This window comes from Belonocnema kinseyi, chromosome 2 (assembly GCF_010883055.1).
Source record: "Belonocnema kinseyi isolate 2016_QV_RU_SX_M_011 chromosome 2, B_treatae_v1, whole genome shotgun sequence".
Taxonomy (NCBI): Eukaryota; Metazoa; Arthropoda; class Insecta; order Hymenoptera; family Cynipidae; genus Belonocnema; species Belonocnema kinseyi.
The window spans coordinates 82,831,831-82,845,754 of NC_046658.1; positions in this window are offsets into that span (position 1 = coordinate 82,831,831).

The following is a 13,924-nucleotide window of genomic DNA, read 5'->3' on the forward strand; positions in this document are numbered from 1 at the left end:
GATTATATTTGGGCATCGAAGTAATTTTGTTTGCTTTTAGGTTGCGAGCATAAACAAGTAAGTGATACTAACCAAACAAATTTTAATTAGATAAGGAAGTTTACTCCTTTGACCAATATAACCAAATAAAATTGTTCATATTTTATTTGTCATTGACAGTTGATTGCAATGACTATCATGGTTGCATGATAAATACGACTCAATTGAGAGCTCGTACAATTTGCATAAGTCATTACAAATAATTACTGTATAAGTGAAAACAATTTGTTGAGTATCAATTTTTGATTATAGTGTCATAAATTTATACACAAAGTATAGTTTGTTATATGGTGACTTTGCTCAGTGACGCCTTGGCCCTCATTGGAAAAGGCATCGGACTCACCACCATATATACCATATATAAATAATATAAAATTACGCAAGTTTTTTCATGGAATTTTTTTGCTACATACCTTTTATTGTTAGTAACATTTTCAACCAAATAGATGAATTTTTAACCAAGAAAATTAATTTTCTACCAGAAAAGACGAATTTTCAAAAAAATCCCATTCATATTGAACTCAATATTTTAAACAAGGGATGTGATCTTTGCCCAAATTTTATTTGAATGATTTTAAGACTATATTTGTTTCGCTTATACAAATTTTTAACCAAATAATGACACTTTGATACTAAAAACATCAATTTTAAATAAAAATGTAACAGTTAAATTTTCATTTAGGGGAATTATTTTTTAATGATTATAAACGATTTCTCCACCTAAAAGTTGAATTTTCAGTATAACAAATTACTTTTGAATTTTGAAATACAAATTTCTAACTAAAATTATGAATCTTCAATAAAAAATGTGAACTTTTAAGAAAGTAGTTCAACTGGTAACCAAAAAGTTGAATTTTCCATCTAAAAAGATGGATTTTCTATCAAACAGTTGCATTTTCAATACAAACAAATCATTTTCTTTTTAAAAAGATGAATTTTAATCAGATATATCAATTTTTAACCATATAATTAATTTTTCTACCAAATTCTTAAATCTTTAATCCAAAATGGCTTAAAGTTTCAGTTACAGTTAAAATTTTTTTTTTAACCAGAAAAATTGATTTTCTAAATAAAAGATGAACTTTCAGCAAAAAACATACATGCTTAACCAAATAGTTACATTGTTTACCTAATTGTTGAATTTTCAAAAAAGAAGATTAAATTACTACCAGAAAAGACGACTTTTCAAAAAAAATCTCATACATATTCAAATTAATAGTTGGAAGAATGGATGTGATGTTACTTGATTTTTCAATCTAAACACATTAATTTTCAACCAAACAGTTTCATTTTTAATACAAAAAAATAATTTCCTTTAAAAAAGATGACTTTTAAAAAATACATACATTTTCAACCAAATATTTAAATTTGTTGTCAAACTATTAAATTTTCAAACACAATAATTCACTTTTTAACTTTGTAATATTCTTTATATTATTTGTATTTCCAAATTTTTCATATATCTTCTGTATTCCCGAATATTCTTTAGGGAACATATTCCTTGTACACGAAAAATTAGAGTGGTCGACACCTCGTTTGAAACTTTCCCTACTTGTTTGTATCATTTACCAATATTATGACATTGAAAGTTTTTTCTATGAACCTCGTAATGATTTACCTTATACTAATAAACTATCAAACTGAGCGTTAGAAAAAAATTCAGATACAAAAAAGACGATAAGTAATCAAAAACATGGGACCTTTAACGTGGACGAAGTAAATTAATTAAGGTGAAAAGTATTATTATTATAGGCATTCAGAACATTTTTAATTAGGATGATAATTGTTGCATAAGAATCAGTTGGATTAAATGCTTTCTTAAAAAAGTTTTTGTGGGCATTCGACTTGCAGGGGTCGAGGCTAGACAAAAATCTTCAGCTTTTCCAGCCTTTGTAGAAGTTGGCTAGAAAGCTGGGTGACGTAACCGAGACAAAAGAATGATAGAAAAGAACCAGGGAGTATTATTTTCAGGATGATGAGGTAGCATCGGTGAGGTGGGGTCATATCAGAGGGTGGTAGTTGCGTTTTGTGGGTGAAACAAGAAAGAATAAGGGCAAAAATGGAAGGAGAAAATGTATAGCAAATACAGGTTTGATGTCTCTTATGAAAGTTGTAATATACAAGAGCAAGAATTCCAATTCATACTCTAGAAAATTAGGGAGCCAGAAAATTATTAAATTTTTAAACCAACTAAAATATATGAAAAAAAGGAAGCAAGAACGTGAAGATGTATAATAAAAATGATAAACAGTTGATTTAATTATTTATCGGCCAAATCATGTTACTTTATTTTAAAACTCCCATGAAAACTAATAAAAACAGAACAATAATAAATCAATAAGCAACCTCAAGTTAGGATCAAGAAGGAATAAAAGAAAAGCTTCCAGCCGAGGGTAATTTTTCACAAAAATAGGGGAATAATAAAGTAATAAATGTTGTCAAATAGGATCAATGTAGGTTTTGCATCGAATACAATTCGTAAGATTTTAAGTCGGAATATATTGAATTTTTAAAAAGTAATTGAATTTCCAATCAACAAATATTTTTTATCAAAGGCGATGATTTTCCAACAATATAGAGTTAAGTTTTCAAGCTAAAGAATCAAATTATTTTAAAACAAATTTTCCAACTCATTTTATACCCGGAAATAAAATTTTTCACAATACAACTTAATTTTCAACATAAAACTTTATTTTCAATGTGAAAATATGACTAGTCGATTTATAGATATTTATTTTCAAAAAATATATACATTTTAAACCTAAAAGTTCAATTTTGAATCAAAAAAATTAATTTTCAATAAAAATGAAACGGATTTTTCACTATTCAAACAAACTACTTCAACTATCAAGCAAGTATAGTTTGATTTTTAATTTTAAAAAATCATAATTTTTAACTGCAATGATAACTCTTCAACAAACAAAGATTATAATTTAAAATAAAAAACAGTTGCATTCAAGCAAAAACAACGAATCTTGGAAGAAAATAGTTGAATCCTCAACCAAAAGAGGTAATTAGTAGTCAAACAGTTGAATTTTCTACCAAAAAGGATGAGTTTTCAAATAAAATTATAATATTTCACGTTTCGAAGCAAAAACAAATTAATTGTATATGATTAACAGCTAAACTTTAAAAAAGGCAAAGTTTCAAAAACTTAAACAGTTGCGTTTTGAGCTGAAAAATTTAATTTATATCAAAAAATGCGAATTTTAAACCAATAAATTAAATTTTCAATAAAGTGGTTCAACTTTCAACCAAGCAGTTGATTTTTATACCAAAAAGTTAAATTCTCATTAAAAAATATATTATTTGACATATCAACAAAAAATATAAAATGATTCAAGCAAAAATTATTTTCACTTCTTAATCAAAAACAGTTGAATTTAACCTCAAAACAAAATTCATCAAGATTTGCATTTTCGACCAAAAAATATTATCAAATGAAAAATATTAATTTTTAACAAGAGTCGAGAGTTCAAGCTTAAAGTTGAAATATTTGAGAAACCCTTTTTCGCTAAAACCCATAAAGGTAAATTCTTAAGAAATAATTTAATTTTCAAACAAGACAAATAAAACTTCAACGCAACATTTGAACTTTCAAGCAAAGAGATTTAAAAAAATTGCATTTTTGACAAAAAAATAGCCATTTAAAAATAAATTGAATTTCGAAAAAAATCATTTAAGTTTTAAATAAAGGGTTAAATTTTCCACCAAAAGAGATGAATTCGGAATCAAAAATAAAATAGTAAACTTTTTAACCAAAACCGTAGAGTAAGAATACAGCAATACTTTTTGGAACAAACAGGACCAATTTTCTACCCAAAAAGATGCAGGTTCACAAAAACAGTTACATTTTTTACCAAAAAGTTGAACTTTTCACGAAATAGGTAAATTTTTAACAAAATTATTAAATATTTTACAAGATAGTGGAATTATTAACCGACAAATGTCAATGTTCAACCAAAATGGTCAAATTTCCAAACAAGAAAGATTAACCTATAACCAAAAACAGTTGCATTTACAACCAAATTGTTGAATTTTTATATAAAAATTATGAATTTTTTATCAAAAAAAGTTGAATTTTCGTAAATAAAAAGTGTATTTTTAGCAAAGTAGTGGAAGTTTCAACAAATAATTAAATTTTCAACCAAATAGTGGATTTGGAACCAAAAAGAATTGGATTTCAAACAACAATAGTTGGATTTTCCTATTTGGGATAATTATTTTATGAAAATGTAGAATAGCCACTCTACCAAGCATTTTAAACGCTGATAAAAATGATTCTATTTAAAGTAAGTCTGCTTCGATCGCATCCGAGGTAGCTAAGAGCAAGTGGTGTGAGCTTTGTTACCATTCTCGAATCTCTAAAGAGACGAAGAAAATATCAAGTTTAAAAAGAAGTTTTCTATTGTAAAACTTGTACTTGATGAAGCCAATTTCCTTAGTTCAGACATAGTTCTGAAGGTAATATCCTGAATGAAGGGGACTTGCTTCGTGACACCATTGAATGCACCAAGACAGCAGAAATAAGTGAAGTTCCTGCCTGAAAATGTGTCCGCGTTTGCAAAGCTTGAAATTTTATCCGTAAAATAAATTCTGCACGAGGTGCAATAGTCTTTTTCGCTGCGCGAGTGATTTTCACTCGGGCGGCAAAGTTAGAAAGCGTTTTTTCGAAAACGATATGAACAACTGGGTTAATCTGGAACGTCAACTGCGACTCGATCCACGTAAGCGGAGAAGAGAGCTTCCAGAGACTCAATTGGAACCGGAAAAAAGTACACACTTCGAAAAACACATCACTCATGCTAAAAGAAAAGAAGCTTTTAACTTAAATCGAGTTTATTCTTAAGAAATGATATATCACTTCGTGAGTGAAAAAAAAATCAATGTTTCCAATATTTAAGTATGTCAAAACCATCTTTTTCAGGTGTTAAACTGAAACTTTCTAAAGATTTTGTTACGGTTTGTTACAGTAGGGGGGGGGGGGAGTCCTTTATTCATGTACGTAATTTTTTAAAATTTGCGAATGATACAAATAACTCGCAGAAATTGTACAAAAATTGTATTAAAAAAGTCAGGAAATTTTATTAATCGGGGAAAACTCAGGGAGATAGCAAAAATATCTAGCTAGTCAGGGTATTCCTATATCTTTAAATAACTGTCAAACAGAATAAATTTGCATTTTTTCATTTTAATTAAAAATTATTTTATTTCATTTATAAAAGATTCGAGCTAAACAATTAAAAAGTTTAAGATTCTGCTATTTAATTATTAAGGGTCCGGGGAAATGAAAAATTAATCAAGAAAACAATAGGGAATTTTCAAAATAAAGTTTTGCGGTAACCTTTAATATAATATTCTTATTAGTAATTTATTTTCCTTGCAATTGATATTTATATTTCTTTATCTTTTTTGCAGTTGATTTCTCTTGAAGATACCCTTTTCAGTGGTTATAATTTTTATTAACTGTTTGAAGATTTAAAAATTTTGCAAAAAATTAATTTTCTTTTTTAAATTTATATTTTGTTCAACAGACAACTAAAATATTTTTTGATGAAAATTCAACTTTTTTTTAAATTTGTCTTTTTAATTAAAAAATTTGTCTGTTTCCAAATCCAAAAAAATTTTAGTGGACTTTGCCACAAAATATAAAATTTGAAACCCGTCAATTTTCTTCGAAACATTTTGAATTTGCAACAAAACAGTTGCATTTTCAACCAAAAAGTCTTTCTTTTTGGTTAAAAATGCAACTGTTTGGTTTAAAATTCAATTATTCTGTCAAAAATTGGCTTGTTTAACCTTCATATGATGATTCTGAAAAGTCAACCGACAATACAACTGTTTGGTTGAAAATTAATCATCTTTACTTGATGTTTCGACTGTTTTTATTGAATATTTTGTTTTCATCACTTTGTTAAAAAATCATTTCTGTGTTAAAGGTTCGTATTTTTAAATGACTCTTGATTTCTGTGGTTGAAGGTTGAACTATTTTGTTGAAACTTACTCTTTTTTAATTGAAAATGCAACAGCTTGAGTAAAAGTTCAACTACTTTATTGAAAAATTTTTCTAAATAAATGTTTATCTGTACTTGAAACTTTGAATATTTGTTTAAAAATTTATTTTTCGAAAAATTCATGTTGTTTGGTTGAAAATTCAATTTATGTACAGAAAATTCATCTTTTGGCTTGAAGGTTCAACAATTTATGTGAGAATTTTCTTTCTTTCATTTCAGAAATATCTTTTCTTATTAAAAACTCGCAATTTTTGGTTTTGAAACTCATTTTTGTAGTAAAATTTGCTCTTTATTTTGTAATATAAATTATTACACGGTTTCCAATGATAATTTATCTCTCTAGGTAGAAAATCCAATTCTTTTAATGAAAATTAATATGTTTGGTTGTAAATTCAAGCGTTAAGAAAAATCATGTTTTATGATAAAAAAGTCATTTTTGTTTGGATAAAATTAAGGCAATTAATAAATAAATATTATTAAATGTTTTAAGCATGTAACTGAAATATTGTTTTATTTAGTTTATAAAAAATCCTATGTTAAAAATGTCAGAAGCATCCATTAACTTAAATACCAAATATTTCTATTAGTTTCTCGTCGCATATTTTATTATTTCTGGATACCACAAATCGTGTGAATTAATAGGGGGAGGGGGCTTTTTTAATGAATATTAACTGTTTTTGATCTCAAATGAAAATCTGTTTTCTGTTAAAATATCAACTATTACATTTTCTGTTGAGAATTCATCTTTTTTACTTACAAATTGAACAACTAAAAATGTAAAACTTTAATTGCTTAAACTAAAAATTTTAAGAAGTAAAACTGAAACATAAAAGATGTAAAAGTTGTTATCCAAGCTTACGAAAACGCCATCCCTCTATCGGACACTTGATGAAGCTTATAGAAAATTTCGTGAAAAATGCTGTCGACATCTGTCGTTAACCCACTGAAGCTTGAAGTCATTTTTTCGTGTTATATGTACCCTTGCAGAAAAATTATGATTAATAATATTTTAGAGACAAGGATGTAATAATAATATTGAAAAACCTTGGGTTAGAGTAAAATAATCAAAAAAGGATCTTATACTGCCGTTAAAAGGAAAGTATTAACTAATTTTGAATTAGTTTTGTTTCACCCTAATCGCAAATCATCTTAATTTGATTTTCGTTCAAATTTTAAATAACATATTTTAACCTAATTTTGTTAATAATGGTCGATTCTATGAAATTAAGTGACATTATGATTCTCGACTTTCTTAATTATTCAAGACACAATGGTACGTGAAGTTAAAATATTGATAAAGTGCGATATCGGAACTACACTTTTTCCATTAAATTGCATTTGATATAAAAATAAATAATATTTTCGCATCACCAGATAAAAGTTTCCAAAATTCGGTCAAGATTTATAGATTTTATGATGAATTTTTTCTGTGATATATGAATAATCCTTTGTGCAAATACAAATTTTTGGTTAGGCTGACAGGGAACTCTTCCATAATGTATACACTACCCTACTGAAAATTCCTATAAAGGTTCCTATATAGGAACCTACATAGGAACCTATATGTTTCACCTATAGGTGCCACCTATAGGGAATGACGTAGGATCCTATATAGGATCCTGTATATGTTTCTGTATGAGGCCATATCCAGATGTCCGATCTAAAGTTAAAATTCTTTATTATAAGTTCATTTTGTTTTTTATCGTAAATTGAACTATTCTGTTCAAAATTCGTATTTTTTGTTCAAAAATTAATTTTTTGACTGAAATTTTGACAGTTCCATTTTTGGTATAAGATTTATCACTCTTTGATAAAAACTCAATTAGCTGGTAGAAAATCAATTTTGTTTGTTGAAAATGTATCTGCTTTTATGAACGATTAAACAATCTGGTCTTTTAAGCGCTTGTATGGAAATTTAAATATTAATTTCTTGTTGAAAAATTATCTTGTTTAGTTTAAAAATTTAACCAATTGGTATAAAAATAACCTTCTAAATAATTAAATAATAATTAAATAATATATATAATAATAATATAATATAATAAATTAAATAATAATTAAATAATGTATATTTTTGGTTGAAAATTCAACTGTTTTGTAAAAAGCTTGTCTGGCTCAAAAACGAGAGATTTTCAATAAATTTTTTTTTCTGTATTGATTGGAAAGTCTTTCCGGTTGAAAATTCTCTTGTTTGAAATTCATCTCATCTTTTTAATTGAAAATACAACTGTTTGAATGAACATGAATCTCTTTTTGCTTGCATGGTCTTTGTTGATTAATTTCAACTGTTTCTGATTTTTATTGAAAATCTGTTCTTGGTTAAAATATCAACTATTACATTTTTTGTGGAGAATTTATATTTTTTAGTTACAAATTCAACAACTAACAATCATAAAACTTTAATTTCTAAACCTAGAAGAAGCAATATTGTGTTTTAAAGACAAAATCAACAATGCGCCGCTTTTCCCCACATGCGCTACATAGCCCCAGTTTATGGTATGTTTTCTTAATTTCTTTAATCCTCTTCTGTTTTCTAAATTTAGAACTTCAAACTACTAACTAAATGGATCTAATGAATATTCATTTTACATACAATATTCGCAGGATTTTATCATTTGCATAAATTTAAATGCAAAAAATCCTTTATACGAATTTACAAAATACGGTTTCTATACAAAAGCTGCCACGACTTCCAACCTTGTACAAGTTTTTCATAAACTCTTAAGCTTCTCTGGTATAATTCTGAGCCTTTTTACATTTTAAGTATGGATTTATTCTAAGAAGCACTTGTACTTAAAAATAACACTTTCAAATGCACAGATGTAAAATTTCTCACTTTAATTAGGACGTAGTGTAACATAAAACATGAAACACTTCTAATTAGTAAATTTGGATTCAAAATTTAACTTTTAATTTCACAAATATAATTATAAACTTTCAAAACTTCATATTCAGAACATCTAAAATTAGGATCTTAGCAAAGATTTATTCATGAAGAAACTATAAGGTATTTGTAGATATTTTCCAGGCCTGAGATGGGTATATAAATAAGCAAATTTTTATTGTAATAATTTATTTCAATTAAAAAACGCATATCTTAAAATTATTTTTAACTATTCATAACCTGCAATTATTCAAAGTATAAATCGTACAAAATTAAAGTGAATATTTTCTTCAATATTTTAATTTATTAAATTTTTAAAATATGTTATTATTTTTGATTATTATATATTATTTTTAATTGTTCATTTATAAATTCTTCCAATTTTTATTATTCATTCTCAGACTCTTTTATTTTAATTTGTTTTATTTTTACCTGCTCAGACTGGTACGATTACAATTCTAATAACTGAAAAAAAATAATTATGAAATCGTTGAATATTTAATGTTTTAGAGCTTAAATAGCATAACATAATTTGTATTAAAAAATTAATCTTCTTGAATCCCTGGAAGTTTTTTAATTGTTCAATTCTGAACTAAAATGGTTGAGTTTTTGACTGAAACATAAAAAATAAACATTCCACAAAAAATATAATAGTAGACTTTTCATCTAAAAATAATTAACTTTCAACCAAAAATTGTTAGATTTTCAACTAAAGAGATGGATTTTCAAATAAAATGATAAATATACAACTGGAGTAGTTGAATTTCCTGTTAAAAATTAATTTTCAACTTAAAATAAGAGAATATTCGAGCGTAGAAATTAATATTACATAATTCCAAAAGTGGTGCTAAAGATTGACCTAGTTCTGTTTTCAACTTCTAGAAGATTTATAAACAAATCTCTTAATAAATCTTTAATGTTCACAAATTTGTTTACATTTAAACAGCGTTTCTTTATATGATCATAGTTCAAGTATTTGTCGAAACTTAATCATTTTTCGTTTTAAAAAAAGTAGAAAATTTCTTCGAAAGCTTATTTTTAAACTTGCAATGTGCATGTAGATGGTGATGGTAATAAATTCTTTCTTCCCTTCTGCGTTGATATTTCTTATAGTTTATATGAGTTTTCTAACAAATGGGTTCTTTTCTATCGCTTTTACTGAAAAAACTTCTTTCTCAGTGTGATTCCATCACACTGAATTTTGAGTTTCTAAACACAAAATAATTTATTTTGATCAAAAATTTGTTATTCTTATTTAGCTTCCGCATTGCTCAGGAATAAGTTTCTGTCAAAAAGTGAAGATTTAATTTCCAATCGTTAGCCAACTTTTTCAAAACCTTTGATATTGTAACTTCAAAATTCTTGGACGACTTACTCGAAATTGGCAAACTTTTTCAAATCAAAACTTTGTACTCTCATTCAGAGACTTAGTATCTCAGAAGTAAGTTTTTATTTTTCAATGAAACTGAGGATGACATTTTTGATCGCAATCCACAGAAGAATCTGTTTCAACTTTAAGTCAGTACCACTTTGAGATTGTCAACTTCCACGTCTATTCCCTTAAAATTAAATAACTTTTTTTAATTAAACTTCTTTGGGTTAAGTTTCGCTTTCCTGAAAATCCCGATTTTGTTACGGACTATTGATTTTGAGAATAAGATCATTCTGATGGTCAATTTAATGATCAAATGAAAAAACCAAAATCTATATAAAAGAGCTTCATATCTTATTGATTCAATTCCGAGATCAAATTGATCAAGTGGCATTTGCTGTGTAAATAACCGTAAAATTACATAACTATATAAGTTTTGTAATATCATACCATGGGAAAAGAACAAAATGTAAAAGTTCGAAAAACCACACATGTGAAGTGTGGACGAAATAAAATTACCTCATGATACACAGAAGTTCGGTAGAAGTAAATTTCCCTTAGTGTGTTCTCTGCACTTTTGTATAGGTTTATACAAATATTTATCCCTTTTAATACTAGGTAAAAACGCATGTGGGCAAAAGGCCATTATAGGAAGTTTATAATTCCCAATTTGAAAAGAATACAAATTTTGTGATGATATTGAACCCCTGTGCATTGAATTATTATTATATAGAGCAAACTAGCATCTACTTGCTTCTATCGAATGAAGTTTAAACCGCTTTTAGTCCGCCGAAGGCCTCGTCTCTGGGGTATTTTCACCACAAGCTCGTCATACTCCACCGCGAAGCCACCCTCTTTGACATGCTCAAACTACCCCTGGGCTACACATAGTTTTACAAATATTCCATCCTTGTCGCTGTACCTTCAATATTCCACGACGCGGCTCGGTTTGAATTAAAAATTGTCAGGACAAGGGTAACGTAACGGAAGACTGGAATTATAACTGCACCAAGCAAACTTCAGTGTAAAGAGCTCATTAATTTTATGGGAATTATAAACGCTAACGAGCAAAGCTTCTATTATGGCTTCTAATCTTCGCCATACAAGATAGATTGATGGGCGAGAAAATATTTCTTGATTCATCTACCCAGTCGGAAAAATTATGTATAGTTTATGTATAGTGTGAAGCTTTATACATAATATTTCTTTCATTTATTCATAAAATCTATAAGACAAATGAATATTATTTATATTACTTCACAGTATATATAAACTATATATAATATTCCGCCTGGGTATATAAGTAGTTTTTAATGTTTTTTTTTTAATTTTGTAGTGAACACCCTCTCTATCTCACTCTCTCTCTCTCTCTTCCTCTCTCCCCGCCCCGCTCCTTCCCTCTCTCTCTCTCTCTCTCTCTCTTACCATGCGATCACGTCAAAACACATGATGATTCCTCACGAAAAATTTCAAAGCTAATCCATCAAAGTTTCAGTTCACCCGCGTGGTCCCAATGCCATACACTGGTTTTTAATTGATTTTTAATGTATTATGCAATAAAAGAGCGACTAAATATTTCGTGACGTTATTTTCAGTGATTTTTGACGTACCTCTCTCTTTTTTAAAATTTGTAACATTCCGGTGAACTCTCCTGAAAATGTCATGTGACCCTGAAGCTGATTCCAATCTCATTTTTAAATACGAGTTACAAACGGAATTTTATATAACCGACAAGCAAACAATGAATAATGGCTAAAAAATATTTGATACTACGAGTATGACAATACTAAAAGATTCATTTAGACGATAGAACAACTTACATATTAGGGCGATCCATAATTTCTTTTCCCGTTTTTTAAAAATTCTAATTTGTTCCCTGTTTTTAAGACATTCGTGAATAATATTAATTAGTTAGACATTTTACTATTTGGTTGAAAATTAAACTATTTTGTTGAAAATTTGTTCCATTAATGGCTTACTTGAATCTTGAAATAGTTTCTTCGAAATACGTTTTTTTTAAGATCGATCATTTCAGATTAAAATTCATCTCTTCGTTTGTAAATGTAAATATTTTTCTAACAAGTCATTTTTTGTGAATTAACTTTCTTCATTGAAAATTAAACAATTATATTTTTGGTTAAAACAAATTTTTAAATTTGATATTTCGAACTAAAAATCGATCTTTTCTTCGTAGAATTTCCTGTTTTTTTATTTCTTATTAACGACTAACCATTTTAGTTGAAGTTCAAATATTTGGTCGTACATTAACTTTTTAATTTAAAAGTCTTATTTTCAGGTGGAAAGTTGAGTTATTTTGTAGAAAAATCTTCTTTTAATCACTTTTTTGGATCAAAGATTCAAGACTTTTGTTGCACATTCATATTTTTTATTAGAAATGTATCCCTTAAGGTTGAAAGTTTATATGTTGGTAAGGAAGTCATCCTTCTTGATTAAAAATTAATCTTTTTTGGTTGACGATTCAACTGCCTTGCAATAGTTTCATCTTTATCAATTGAAAATTCAACAATTTGGTTTAAAATAACACTTTTCTTGTTTAAAGTTGAATATGTTTTCTTTAAAAAATCGATCGTTTAGTTAAAAAGTCATCTTCGTAAGTTGAAAATTCTACTGTTTGATTAAAAATTCAAATTTTTAGATAAAAAATCGTCTCTTTTAATCAAAATTGGACCGTGTCGTGGGAGACGTAGTTAGAACGAAGTTCCTTTCGGTGCGAGATAGATCGCGGTAGAGAGGGGAAGAGTTGAGAGAAGGAGAAGAGTCGCGTGGTGGGGATTCGTGTGACGGAACGTGTTTCGCTCGCTTTCGCGTGACGTTTCGAATGTCCAGGCTAGCTCCCCAGCACCAACCCGCGATAAAGAACTTCGTTCTAAAAATTCGTCTTTTTGGCTTCAAAAAGCAACTTCTGAGTTTTGTATGTCGATAATACTGTTCTTAAAAAAATATGTGTATGATTTTTCTACAAATCTTTGTATATTTTTTCTATGAAATCTGTGTAAGGTTCTCCAAAAAGTAATAATGAAAATAATAAAATAACTACTCAGCACATCTTTCCCTTAAAAACAGATGAGAAGAGTGACACATTGATGTTTGTAATCTCTCAGGAGGAAGCTCCTACACGAAATCTTCTCGCAAAACTCGCATAGAGAGTGACATAATTAAAAAGTTCGCGCTTTATGGGTGTTCGTGCTCCCGAAAGAGAATGCTAAAGGACTAAAGTCGAAATCAAGTTGAAAAGTAGATGGAATATTATTATGTACGCAAAACCTCACGAGACTAAAAATCTACCAGCATTGAGTCTAATACTGAACGAATGTCTGTTCCTCAAGAGAATAAATAATAAACTTCGTTAGAGTGAAAAGCGGTACGTTCACTAAACCCCATTTATCGCACTTTTCAGCAACTAACATCACAACATTTCATAGTGTTTACTGAAACTTTAATTGTCTAGTTCTTCCATATCACCTTGCAATGTGATCTGGGAAGCCTGTGAGGCCCCCTGGCGCTCGTGCTATAAAGCTTATTGTGCTATACCCGTGCTTATTCTCAAGACAGCACATCGAATTTAACCACTTTCACTAAATTTTTATATGTGGG